Below are 13,575 nucleotides of genomic sequence, written 5' to 3' on the forward strand. Positions count from 1 at the left end.
ATTATAATGGATGAAAACGTGGTGACCCCGAGCTGTGCTTCAGTCTCTCTCGCTCTTTGGAAGGTAATGTCAAGGAATGTATCTTCTTCTCTATTGCCTTACAATCAGGTTTGGACCTTGTGGGAATGTAGCATGGCACGGACAACTTGAGAGTGAAGAGCTATTATCCATGGTCTATAAGTATGGATGTAAGTAAACTTTTTAGTGTTTTAGTACAGAGATCTTCAACAGGAGTGTGTGACCCCCTGGTTTTCTTAATCTGTTAATAAAACTGTTAATTTTTCTGAGAATAAATCAGCATATTTGGCAAATAACACACCACATTGATAATATCCTTACTAAGTAAGGTAAGGTAGCCAATATAGCCAGTTAAACTTACGGATTCAATGTGCCTTCCACTTATGTGTAAATTAAAACATAATGTATAAATGGTATATGAACATTCATCCATCCATCCATTTTTGTCCATCTCAGCCCAGTTTAACATGCTCAATTCTATGCAATATGTGCAAGGGTTCTCTGCTCCATCTCTCTTTCAGCTATAAGGGGTCCTTGACCTGTTGATTAACTAATCAAAGCACCAGTATATTAAAGGGCCTTGCCGGAATAACATTTATGAAGGCCTAAAGCTACCTTTATTGTCAAAGTATGCCTGAAAATTTCCAACTAAAACCGCTTGTCAACAAAAGTCTATTTTTACACAGGAATTTAGAGGAGACAGAGAGCATCCTTCACTGAGTGATTTAGTCATTTGATTACACAGAGAGTATCAACAAAGACTACGAGAATGTTTCACCTTGTTTTGTCATGTTGTCAGTATATTTATGTCAAAACAAGGTGAATTGTGTCTGGTGAAGCTGAATCTGGAAAAAATATCAAGGGCATGTATAATTGTCACAGAATTGGTTAGATTTGAGGTCTTTAATAATGACAATATCACAACCACAGAAATGTTTACTTTTAATGCCACCGTTATACAAAAGAAACCAATATACAGTAGGTATTATTCAACATCTGTAAGGTTTACTTGTGTCAAAAAGATGTATACACAAATACACTTCCTAATCTTTGTCATATGCATTACAGTAAATGCCAGATGCCTGTAATGAAGTAATCTTTTAATTAGGCTTGGTGATTGATCTGAAAATTTACTTCTTTAGTAATCAATGAATCATCTATAAAATATCAACAGTAGTGATTCAAATCTAAGTTTTCTAAAGGTCACGTTAATATATTCAAACTGCTTGTTTTGTCCAACAAACAATCCAAAAGTAAAGCAGTTTACTAGAAGAAAAAGAAATATTCATATTTGAGAAGCTAGAAGTAGTAACGTTTCCTAAAAAAGGACTGAAATGATTAATCGATTATGACAATAATTCACTTATTGTTTCAGGTCTACTCTTACAGTATCTAAAATCCCTTGTAAATCATCTGGGGACTGGTCTTAGCTACTAGCTAAAGCTGCTGATGTGTTTATTCAAATGGTCTTGATCATAAAATGTATTTTTTCTAAAGTTTTACATTTAAAGCATCTGAAGGTATTGTGTGTTGTGTTGCTTGCTTAGTCTGTGTTTATCTCCAAGAATGCCCTCTCTCCACATACCTCCACTTAACATTCATCTGACATGCAAACAAGTACCGCAGGTGACAGAATGTTTCAACTCTGGGACAGAAAAATACACAACAAATTTGTCCTTCCTTCGTGTAAATTGTGTTTGTTCACTGAGAGCTGACTGCTGCCGCCAGAGTGTTAAGTGAACTCAGATGGCTGTGTCATTCTTTATAAACACTGGCATAGTTGTATATGTTCACCTATACTCTTTCTAAGAATGCATGAGAGATATAATTTTGTATAGACCCACTTGTCCACTGAAATTATGTTATTATTCAGCTGTGTCATCTTTACATTACAGGCAAATAAAGCAGAGAAAGGATGAGAGAATTCCACTCAGCAGGCATCCATCGTATTTGGGCTTTACAAATGGCAATTACGTGCATGAATGAGCTGTGATTGACCTTTGAAATCAATAACAAATGTAACTGCCTTTTAATAAGAAAGCTCAACTGCGTTTCTTGCATATCAGAACAGTGCACAGGTACACTGCCCTGTTTTGAATGGGTGGGGGACGCCGCTCTCGCGCCTTCCCCTTGATTGACATTCGACATGCGCGCGCACACGTGCTGTGAAATATTTCCCCATGTTTTGTATACTTACATATTTTACTCAAGCCTATGGGTGCCCGCCGGTTATAGTATATGACAGCAGTCATTCCACGCGCACCGTCTTCTGAGTCACTGCGTGTCCTTTGACCTCTGTCGCTTCTAAAATAGAGAAAGGACCTTGTGGAGACTTGAGTCAGAGTTGCAGTTGTTGACTGCGACGTTTTGTCCGTCAGTCAAAGAGTTTAGCCACGTGTGATTTCTGAAGTAAAGTAGCTACGAAATACGTGAAAAGTTTTGCTTCAGGAGTTGCGATGTTTGTCATATCGCGGACTCATTTCGTAAGTTCGCATCTTTTGGATAAAACGAGCTTGTCCTGAGGGAACTGAAGACGATAGGTAGAAGACTCTTCACATTACTCCAGTTACTCGTCTTATGGGTAAGCTGCACATCTAAATAAAGTTCACTTGATGTTGTTTTGTTCAGGTATGTGACATGAAAAAAAACATCCTTAGGTCAAGAGGCTATGGGAATAAAGTAAAGTAAAAACAAGTTAAAGCCACCGCCCTCCATCTCAATCAAACCATCACTCTTTAAGTTGAAAGTCTTGTTTATCAACTTAAATCAGAGGCAGTTCTCAGGTGAACATCTCAGCTTTGAGCTGTCTGATCCCTGTGGAGCTCAGAGACAATATAATCAAAAGTAAATATGTGCTCATGCAGGCTATTTTAGCCAAGTTGTAAAATCTTGCATTGAATGATAGAAAAATCTAAAATGAAAAACAAGTTCAGATTTTTATCTTGGCTATTCATTGTCTGCGCTAGAGATAAAGTGCCTCTCCCTCCCTCTGAAGATCAGGCATTCTTATGTACAAAATTAATTAAAAGTTTTTTTCATTCAGACATTATTACCTGTAAATATGTAAAAACATTCTCCCATTATTAATTAATATAATTGTGCAGAACGGTGTTATCAAAACCATTGACATTTTTACCCCTCAGTCAAAGATTATTGGATTTTGTGACCCATGGTTTGTAAACGTGTCTGAAAGTTAGGAGCATCACAGACTTTTTACCACTTTTCACTCTTGTAGCTGTGCTAATTATAATTGACCTTTCCTTGCAGATTGTTAATTACAGTTAAGGTTTTCATGAACAGTGTTTCAGGGTTTTGTGACTGTTACAAATTTGCATAAACATAGTTGATTTTTGCTGTACAGTTGTGTTAAACTCACTTTCTCACTTACTTTCTACCTCAAAAGTCAGACTCTGTTACATGCATTCTAATGGTACATAGTGGGATCCCACCCCCCTCTGTCTCTGTCCCTTCTGTGTCTGGCCACTCAGAGAGTGAAGAGTTGCCCAGAGCCTTGGCCACACTCAGCCCTGTGAAGCAGCCCATTCAAGCCTCTGCAGCTTTGTCATTGCGAAATGGGTCGAATCTCTCTCTCTCTTTGTGTGACCCAACTTGACCGAAATGTGGTAATTGAGGAATCCTGGCATTTTCACTCCCTGTGGTGATGTTCGGGCCAAGCTTTCAATACATTCATTTACAGTACAACAAGTTGTTACATGAGAAACAGGTCAGCTGTTAATTTCAATGTTGAAAAACCTCCAGATATGTATTTATTCAGGCGTGGTGTGATTTTGCTCAGATTCTCTCCCCATCACATGTACATGGTCATGTAGTCTTAAAGGACCCTGGCTCAGTGTTGTACCGTTGGTCATGTAGTGCCACAAACAGGACAACATTTTCACAAGTCTTAACACTTCATGAGAAGATACCTTTAAAAATAACATCAGCCTCAGCTATGGTAAACTTTAGCATGTTAACTAGGCTTGTGCCAATTGGCAATCAGATCGTATATCAACAATTAAAAGAATGATCGGCAATTGTTTTTTCCTATGCAATTTTTATTGGGTGGCATTTCCGCCTTTTAGGACAGCTAGATATGATAAGGGAAGAGAGGGGGAAGACATGCAGGAAATCGTCTCAGTTTGGACTCAAATCCTGGACTTTTTGCGTCAGGCGTACACCTCTATATACTGTATGTGCACCTGTTTATTTTCTGGTGCAGCGGTTAGTCCGCCCGCTGAGCCACGTTAATCAGCCCGAATGACGAGTACATTTTAAATCCTTAATGTTAATTTCAAAGCTGTTTTCTGTGTCTTTTCCATGAGTCTGACACCTGCTAGGCTGTGCTTCTTTCAGACAGTCACCCACCCTTCCAACCTTTCCCGCTGCTGCCAGGGCAATGGGAGCTACACTAGGTCAGCCAGCACGATTAACGTTGTAGCCTGTCAGACTGGCAATAAGATCGTCTGTCAGCGATCTTGAGTAATCACGATTGGATAATTTGATAACATTATAGATCGCCCAGGCCTAATGTTAACATACTAACTGTATGCAGTCTACAGCCTCAAGCGTAGCTGCAGATGTTTAATATTAGCTAAACATTCTTGATGTAAAATTAAGTTGATTAATTGATTAGATGACTGACAGAAAGGTAACAACTTTAAAAGATGGTTAATCGCTTTGTTCTAGCTTCTTAAATGTGAACAGTTGTAAATGGAAACTGGAACCAGGATACATGGCATTTTTGGAAAATTGCTGCTGATTCTTATTCTGTTGCTCTACTTAGATCCAACGCTCCACTTTAAAAGTTGTGTTGGTTTAAGGGTTCTCTACAAATATGAATTGAACCTTTTAAATCCATGGCTCACCAGCATTTTCTGGTTTATTAGAGGCAGAGAAAGGATGATACATTCTAAATGTCAGAGTGGTTTGTCTGATTGCCCTTCTTACGAAGCAAGCAATTGAATGCAAATTGACGGGGGATTCATGCTGTAAAATGTCATAATACTTTGACACCATGAAATGGAAATCAAAACTTTCTGAGGCAAATAGGTCCCAAGTGGCAAAAATGAGAGAACATACATTTAAAAGTGCATCGCTTACTGCTGCTTTTTTTTTTTTTTTTTTTGAGATTGTACAGACAGTCACTCTGGAATAGGTATGTCCAGAATGTGTTGCTACATGCTAGGCATGTTGTCTCCACCTCTCTAACTTGCCTTCCAGAGAAAAAGAAGAGATAATAGACTCTCAGCAACCTCTGTGATTGTATAATTTTAGCCTGTCAGAGGGGTTTTACTTTATTCACTCAGTACTGCAGTTCTTGTTCAACAACTTGGAATTTGGTGGAAAAAATATTATGTTATTACTGCATGATTATTAAATATTGTATGTAGCATACTGATGCAGTATTCTGTTACTGTATAATTAATTGAAGGGATTTGATATGCTGCCAAATGTGTCGTGACAGAACAGTGTATTTTTAGCTGCTGTCAGCATCTGAGCAGCTCATTGTTCTCCATTAGAAGCAGCTGGTGCAGTGTAAGAGTCTTACCAGGCAGGGGGTGAGTTTTTCAGCCTCTGAATCAGTGGGAAGAGTAAAACTCCATGTCCCAGTCACTTATAGTCAACAACAATGTTATATCAACATGCAGCTACTGCTTTAAACATTAATCTTAAAAAAAGAAACTTTATTATTTAAAGTATAAAGAATATGACATGCAACCTAATCACCTAATTTAGAAGTAGAATAAACCGTCCAGATCGCAAATAACTTCCAGAGGGATTTCAGATGGTCAAATGTGTGCATTTGTTACGAAATTCTGGCAGCAACTAGGAATCAATTTCTGTGTTGGGACTGTATTAACAAGGCAGACACATTAGGGGATTCGCTTAATTAGAAAATATAGGAAGACAATCAATTAGGATAAAGCAATTAAAGGCATCTCATCCTTGCAAAATAAGAAAGTTCTTAAACAGCCATAAGATGGTAAACTATAGGGCTGCACAATTAATCGACTTTTAATCACAATCAGAAATTTGGCTTCCCACGATCAAAATTGCGTAATCAAGCAATCATTTAAACGCATCATTCCGTTCATAGAACGCTCCGTTTTTTTTTGCAAAGCCCCTACCACTCCATAAACCACTGTCTGATCATGTGCAAGTCAGAGTTGTTCCCTGCACCGTGCAGCTTAGTTCCTAGATGTAGTCACAGAGTAGGCACAGAGGACAGAGTAATGTGAGGAAAATTCCACATCAGAGAGTCGGTTATACCACGATCACAAGGTTTACCAGTTTACTAGTAAATGCAACATTTTGTCCCATCTGTGTTGTTTTTCAGACAATAGCAGTGACAAGTGCTAGTCTGTGCTAGTTTGTGTCTGTTAGCTCACAGGGCCCTAGGGTGCAACTAATATTTTTTCTCTAGGTCGCACCGGTGCACCTAATGTCCTCGCATCCGCTGCCTCTCCACACACGAAGCAATGTTGTTTATATTGATATGGTTTAGATTTCCGTTACATGACCCATTTCTTCTGTAAAGTCGTGCCTGTGTTAGTATCTCTCCTCTTACTCTCCATGCAGCCCCGCCCCCATTCACTCACACACGACTCCCAGCAACATGGAGAGACACAGCGGCCGCCGGTCCACACTTATGACATTTGTCCACAGTTTTAATTATTATTAACACAGCTGTGTATTGTTAAGCAGGAGACGCAAACCTGTATTTGTACCAGTGGTTCTGCTGGTAACTCTGTTGTTGCGGCGGACACGGCGAAAAACACAGAAGAAGTTATTAATGCAACTAACTTCGTTTGTAGAGTACGAGCGTGTGAGACGCCGCCTGCTGGACCCATTTGTAATAAGTTAGCCGCATGGTCAGCCGTCATTCTGAGCACGTCCATCGCATTGCCCCTCTCTCCCTAACTCTTTTAATCAGTTAATGTTGAAAACAAGTGAAGGAGCTTTTACAGAGATACATTTCTTTTTTTTAATAAATATATCCTAGGCTATTTATTTCAGTATTTGAGTATGTATGTACAAAATACAACTTCAACACAAGAAGAATGTAGCACAATATGGATGTGAAAGCAGTTAAAATTAGCCTATGTGAGTACAAATTTTATTTTGGTTAAAATCAACAAATAATCATGATAATTAATCGTGATCTCAATATTGCTCAAAATAATCGTGATTATTGTTTGGCCATAATCGTGCAGCCCTAATAAACTATTCATGTGCAAACCTCAATAGGAACATCAACCAAGTGTTATTGAACATACTCTGAATGAGACACAATTTTACTGTCAAATAATTTATAAATTTATCAATTCAACAAAATTGTCTGTGGGACACGAAATGCAAAGAGTGATTTAAAAGTGATGGCAAAGGCAAAATGTATCTCTTATTCCTGAAGCAAAGAGTGCATTTGGGGAAAAAAGTTATTGTGTTTGCTTTTCTAGAAAAGCACAATAATCCCATATTTTATATATCAATAGCCTCGGAGAAAGAATTCATGTGGATTAACTGTTTAAGTACTGTTTAAGAAGATAATCTGAGAATGCTGCATACATGGATTAATTTAGCAGCCTCTGTACTTGAGAACTTAAGATAACAGCTGTAAGAAAAACAAAGTGTCATAATTGATCTTTGCATGTTTAAATGATGTTGAAACTGAAACTTGCCTAACTGCGTCTTTTTATGTTAGGTCCAGTCTTCAGTACCACAGTGCCATCCCTTATCAACCAGCCCCTTAATACAAAACGAATGGATTTAAAGGATCTAAAGAGAAATGTTTACGTTTAAAAAGACTGGCAGGTGGTTCTGTTGTGTTGTTCCCATGGTCATTCCTGTTATGAGTATTAGTTTGTGTAGTAATTCCCTGCTTGTGTACCATAAAAGGACACGCAGGAATCTCTTCCCACTCCTCAGTCCATATTTTAATGTTGCTTGGTTGACTTTCATCAGAAAATGACCATGAAAGAGAAACTAAACAGGTTGAACACTGATGTGTGTATTTGGTAAGGGAATTTATTGCTCTCCTCAAGGATGGCCAGGCCACGTTTGGAATGCTTGTGAAATATTTACAGGAGTAACTGGCACAAGAAATTGCCGCCATCAACACTGTGGTTTAAAATAGAGTGGTCAATGTCCGAAACTGATTGTGTCATCAGCCTGTCAATCCTGTCTGCCTTTTCACATTTGTTGACAGATATGTTAGCATCAAACTTTCACCTGTCAAGGGATTAAGCTTGTATCCTTTGGAAATGTCTTTCAAATTCCCAGTAAATCTTTCCAGCATAGATGCCAGCAGTCTTGTAACCATGGTGTCTGGCTTTTTAGTTCCTAACAACCAAGAGCAAAGGTCATGACCGCTCCAGCCAACAACTGTTTGGTGAAATCAACGCCCCACACAGGGGGCACATATAACTTTGCACTCTGTCTGAATTGGAGCAAGTGAAGTTTCTCCAGTGAGCACAACAGGAGCGGGATGATCTGGCTTTAAGGGTGGTCACGTATGCTGTCCTCAGCCACCCTTTACCCCCCGTGCTGCACTTTCAGGAGCTTTTGTACAAGTTCAATTGACAATAAGCTGCATTCCTCCTAGCAAGTGAGGAACATGGTTTGCTGGCACTTGAAATGCTCTTCAAGGCATTCAAATGGACTCTTGCTTTTGAACAGTGGCCTCACTGTTAAGACCCCTCTTTTGAGACAAACGCTCACTTTGACATCAAAAATACCGAAATAAGTGACAAATACAGCGCATCGTCTTGTTGACAATGACAGTGCGTCCCAGTTGCCAGACAAATTATGAAGTAAACATCCTGTCCGTGTGTGGTAACTGCCGGCAGATTTCATAGTAGATCATTGAAAAATGTGTTTTGTTTTGGTACTGGAACCTGTAGAGAAGGAGGAGAATTTGTCTATGACACATGTTTTCCATGTTGGTACATGTTCCCCTGCTTTAAGACTAGGATGATCTACATGAGTTTTATTTCCACTCATCCAAATGTGTCATATTGTTATAGTTTTGGATAACAGTATTATACATACATTATTTGATTACTATTACTTATTCATTATGTGTAAGCACTTTTACAGTATTTTTCTTTTTTTAATTTTTTAAGTCTATTTACTTACAGCCCCCAAAAGTGTTGAATCTAGGGCTGCAAGTAAAGATTATTTTCATTAAAACTAGTAAAAACAATTGTGAAAAATGCCTATTTATCTTCTGATATCTTGTTTTATGTTGTTCTCATTTTAGAGGCTGTAAGAAGCACTTTTGACCTTTTTGACTAAAACAATTATTATATTATTAACTAAAAAGCAGAAAGGGTAGTCAGTCCATTTAATTAACACATATGTTAAAACAAATATTAAAAGCTTTTTTTATAACCATTAGAAGCAGCATCCTTTTTAATTTTCACCCCAATGGTGAGCATGTTGCGCAAGTGTTGTAAAAAGTTGTTTGAATTCTAAGTGTTTGATGGTGATATACTGTATGTTGTTTATTCTTTATCATAATTTCCCCAGCTAATACTTAGCTCTACCTTTGTAGCAAACCATGGGAGAACTAATTTTGACCCTTGCACTGCAGCCCAATGAATTTGGTAATCCACTGCTGGTACTCGAAACTGAATGTCTGTCTTTTCCTGCTGCTGGAATTTGATTCATATGCTAATGAGTCAAATTCCCATGGATTTCTCTCTCCTGTGCCGTAGATATCACCCCCTAAATCACCCCCTGCCTCCCTCCTGTCATTTTCTGTCTGTTAGTGTCTCTCCTGCTCCCTAACTTTCATGCATGCGGGATCACAACGGTAATCTTACACAAGACTCTTGTATGCAGTTCTACCTTTACAGCACGTGCTGATATGAATCAACATCAGCATGCATCTCCCTGCTTGTCTGAAATGCTTTTTCCAATGAATAGATAAACGTGAGGCAGCTTGAAAATTCCCTAAAATGTTTTTAGGTGACTTGAAAATCTGACTTTCTTGTGGAAGGAATCTGCACATCACACCTTAAAAATGAAGGATTGGTAACTATAATTATGCCATGGCCCCAGAAAATACTGACAGAAATACTTTAGGATTGGGTTGTAGGGGTCTGTTTGAATTGTATATGAGAACATATATGAGAACTGAATATTAATTCTGGTAAGCAGGCAGACTTGGTGGACTGCCACCCAAGAAGTGTATACATATTTTCAATTCATTATGAAACTGTATTGAAACTGAAACTTTGGCTGTTAATGTGGTTGAAATCATTACTGAAACTCATGCCAATGGATTTTATGATTGCCAGATAGTCCATATAAAAAGGGAACATATAGTCAAATCCCTGAATAAGGTACAACCCTACTAGCTTTGTATCCAAATGCACATATACCTGACACACAGTCTGTATATGAGCATTAATTTGGAATTTAACAGGTGCATGTTTGATGTTCATTAAACACAGAACACACTCAATAGTAGAAGTAACGTGTCCTTCGAATGTCTTCCTAACTAGCAGTACCTTTGTGTGAGAAAATTAGGTATTTGATGATTGTTAGTCAGCAGAGTTGCCAGAGGGGATGTTGCAATATCTGACTCACAGTAAGCATGCTTCAGTTGATACTTGGCTCTGGTTGTAAGACGAGCCTCAATGAGTTTAATCACAACCTGCCAGCAAGTTCAGCGTCTGTTTCAAAACAATTATTAACCTGATTGATATTGTCACTTGGTCTGTGGCTTACCTGTTCACATGCTGAAAGATGTCAAGCAGTGTATCATCTGCATACAGATTGATCCCGGCCACCATGTCATTCAGAACATTTCTTTCTATGCTCTGGCACTTCTCTCTGTAAACCATCACCCAAACTTCCGACACAACACAGTGGTACCCCTAAAACCCTCTTTAATGGACCCTTTCAATTGGGCACACAAACCAGAACAAACAATTTCATTCATGGTGTTCCAGAAATGCTAATGAGGCAAGGCCCTGACATTTTCACAGAGATACCCTTCTCATGGGTCTGTGTTAGGCAGCAGTGAGCCTATCACTCACACAGGGTGATGCAAGGTACAAGGTACAAGTCCTATGTTTCCTGTCCCAAGAGTAATTTAGACCTACCAAGCTGAAGAGTCTCCTCATGCGCCATTGACTCTGAGCCAGAGCATTGATGTAACAGATTAAGGACAAACTCAGTTAAAATAAGATGAAAGGGAAAATATGAATCCTTTTCCAAAAACGGAACATGAAATGCCTCAGCTGCCTTTAGTGCTGTAATAATAGCTAATTTTATCAGCTTTTGGTCACTCTTATATTAGAATAACCCTGATAGTTGACTTTTGTCACTTATTGAGATAATATGACTCACAAATTAAGTGGTCTATTTTCTTACATTTCAATTAAAAACAAAAGCTTGTACATACTGTTGTTCTACTTGTGAGCCCTTGTCAGAGCTTGCTTTACATGGAATGTTTAAGAAACCGCTTTAATGGTGCACTTGGGTAAGGTGACTCAGAGCTTAGTCTTTTGACATGTTGCAGCAGATGCTTCATAACTCATTGATTGTCAGCGTTTCATGAGTAAGCACATCATTTATTTACTTCTAAGAGTTTTTCACAGGGATGTAAATGCAGTAGATACATTGCCATATGTATTGCGGTTGTTGATTTTATTTGTTCCACAGACATGTGTTTAATGTTGAGAATTTCAGCAATTAACTGAAAACACTCAAGAAATATTTAACTTTTATTTATTTTTTGTAGAATGCCATTCTGCATTTGAATGTGTATCAGGATTGTCCCTTATGCCATGTATCATATTTTCTTTTTAATCTGCACAGATTGTGTATTATCCCTTCTAATGTCACACACACTTATTGGATTGGAGTCTTGGCTTAGACTGCCTTCATCCAGACAAACAAATGTTAAGGTAGAAGTATTACTGCTCAATCGTTTTTGTCTTGTTGAAAATAAACTAAGCTGCAGGTGCAAGCTGTTTGAAGAAAGATCCAAATGTGTTTTTTAAAAAGTGAAAGGAAAATTGCTCTTTTATTTTTTCCTTTTCTTTTAATCTAACTAAAGCTTGAGTAATGACATCCACAAACTGTGTTTTGGGTGTTTCAAAGGAGAGGTGGGAAAGTGAGAGTGTTAACAATGATGTGTGTGTGTGTGTGTGTGTGTGTGTGTGTGTGTGTGTGTGCTATGAGACCTGCCAGGTTTTGTCCTGAAGTGAGGCTTCCTGAATTTCTGTTTCCAAGCCCTTTAGAGATGAAGGCTAAGCCTTGAGATCCAACAACAACTGTAATTTCTAAACATCCAAAAATGGCATTCATCACGATTTGTCACTATGTACTTTGAAGTCTGTCCAGCTTCATGGGTGGCTGTTGTTGTCAGCTCTTACTTTTCTTCGAGAATGAGAAAAAAAGGTGAGATGAAAGAAGTGAAAGTGTGTCAACAGGTGTACCTCTGTTACCTTTGGACATAAGACTTTGTATTTGGTGGATATGTATTGTTGATTGTTGTATAAACCAGTAGTTGGCGTAGCAGTTAGCAGTTAGCGTATTGGATACCTAAATGCATAATATACATATTATAACACAAGCAGAGCTACATAAGAAAAGTAGACCTGTCACAACCCACTTGATCCATTAAGCAAAACAAAAATAAAGAATGGGAAAAAAAGTTTCAATTTTTCACAGAGTAATGCATTGTGTTTAAACTGAATTCTCACTTCTATTGCTTTGTGAGCTAATCCTGCCCGTAAATAGACCCACACACAGCCAGCACTGTATTCATACGTCCTCTGCCCTGAGCAACCAAACACACAGTAATCATTGTTAAAGTAAATTAACTACATAGTTCTTCATGCATATATAAACAAAAAGTAGTCTCCCCACCACCAAAATTCAAAACCCAGTGGAACCTATTATGACACCCAAAACAGAAAACAATTTTCAATGCACTATAAAATGAAAATGTTGAGATATTTATACAGTTATTATTTCATAATAATAATGTTCATTAAACTAATTTTTATAAACACAGCACTGTATTCTAAGAAAGTGTTCATGTTGAAGTAAAACTAAGGCTGCACTCTTATGGCCAAAATGATAATCATGATTATTTTGATCAATATTGAAATCACAATTAATTATCACGATTATTTGTTGATTTTAAGCATAACAAATTTTATTGTCACATAAAGCAGTTATATATAGCCTATAGGTTATTTATAAATCATATCTCTGTATTTTTTGGTTGAATGGCAATACACAATATATACATCTTATAATTTTTTAAATATGTGGGCTAAATGTTCAGTCAAAGGTCAAAGCCACTTTTCACAAGCACTTTTATTAAAACAGATTGGGATTAAAAATTAAATGCAAAACAGGGTTTCCTTCTCAGATTGAAAATATATGGCTGCAATACATGTTTACATAAATATTATCTGAAGTAAATAGCCTAGGATATATAAAAAAAAATGTATCTCTGAGAAAGCTCCTTCATTTTTTTTCAACAACAGTAACAGACTGATTAAAAGAGATGGGGGGCGGGGGGGGGGGGGG

General features: G+C 37.8%; 1 protein-coding gene across 1 annotated transcript in view; it reads left to right on the forward strand.

Annotated features, from left to right (window-relative positions):
- Positions 1-2,219: 2,219 nt before the first annotated feature.
- The window catches only part of LOC116692375 (neural cell adhesion molecule L1-like protein), a 58,211-nt gene continuing 46,855 nt past the window's right edge, over positions 2,220-13,575 (forward strand). Inside the window, exon 1 of the mRNA XM_032520626.1 lies at positions 2,220-2,599. The gene's annotated coding sequence lies outside the window, so the exon portion shown is untranslated. The remainder of the gene's footprint in view (positions 2,600-13,575) is intronic.

This window comes from Etheostoma spectabile, chromosome 7, assembly GCF_008692095.1.
Source record: "Etheostoma spectabile isolate EspeVRDwgs_2016 chromosome 7, UIUC_Espe_1.0, whole genome shotgun sequence".
Lineage (NCBI taxonomy): Eukaryota > Metazoa > Chordata > Actinopteri > Perciformes > Percidae > Etheostoma > Etheostoma spectabile.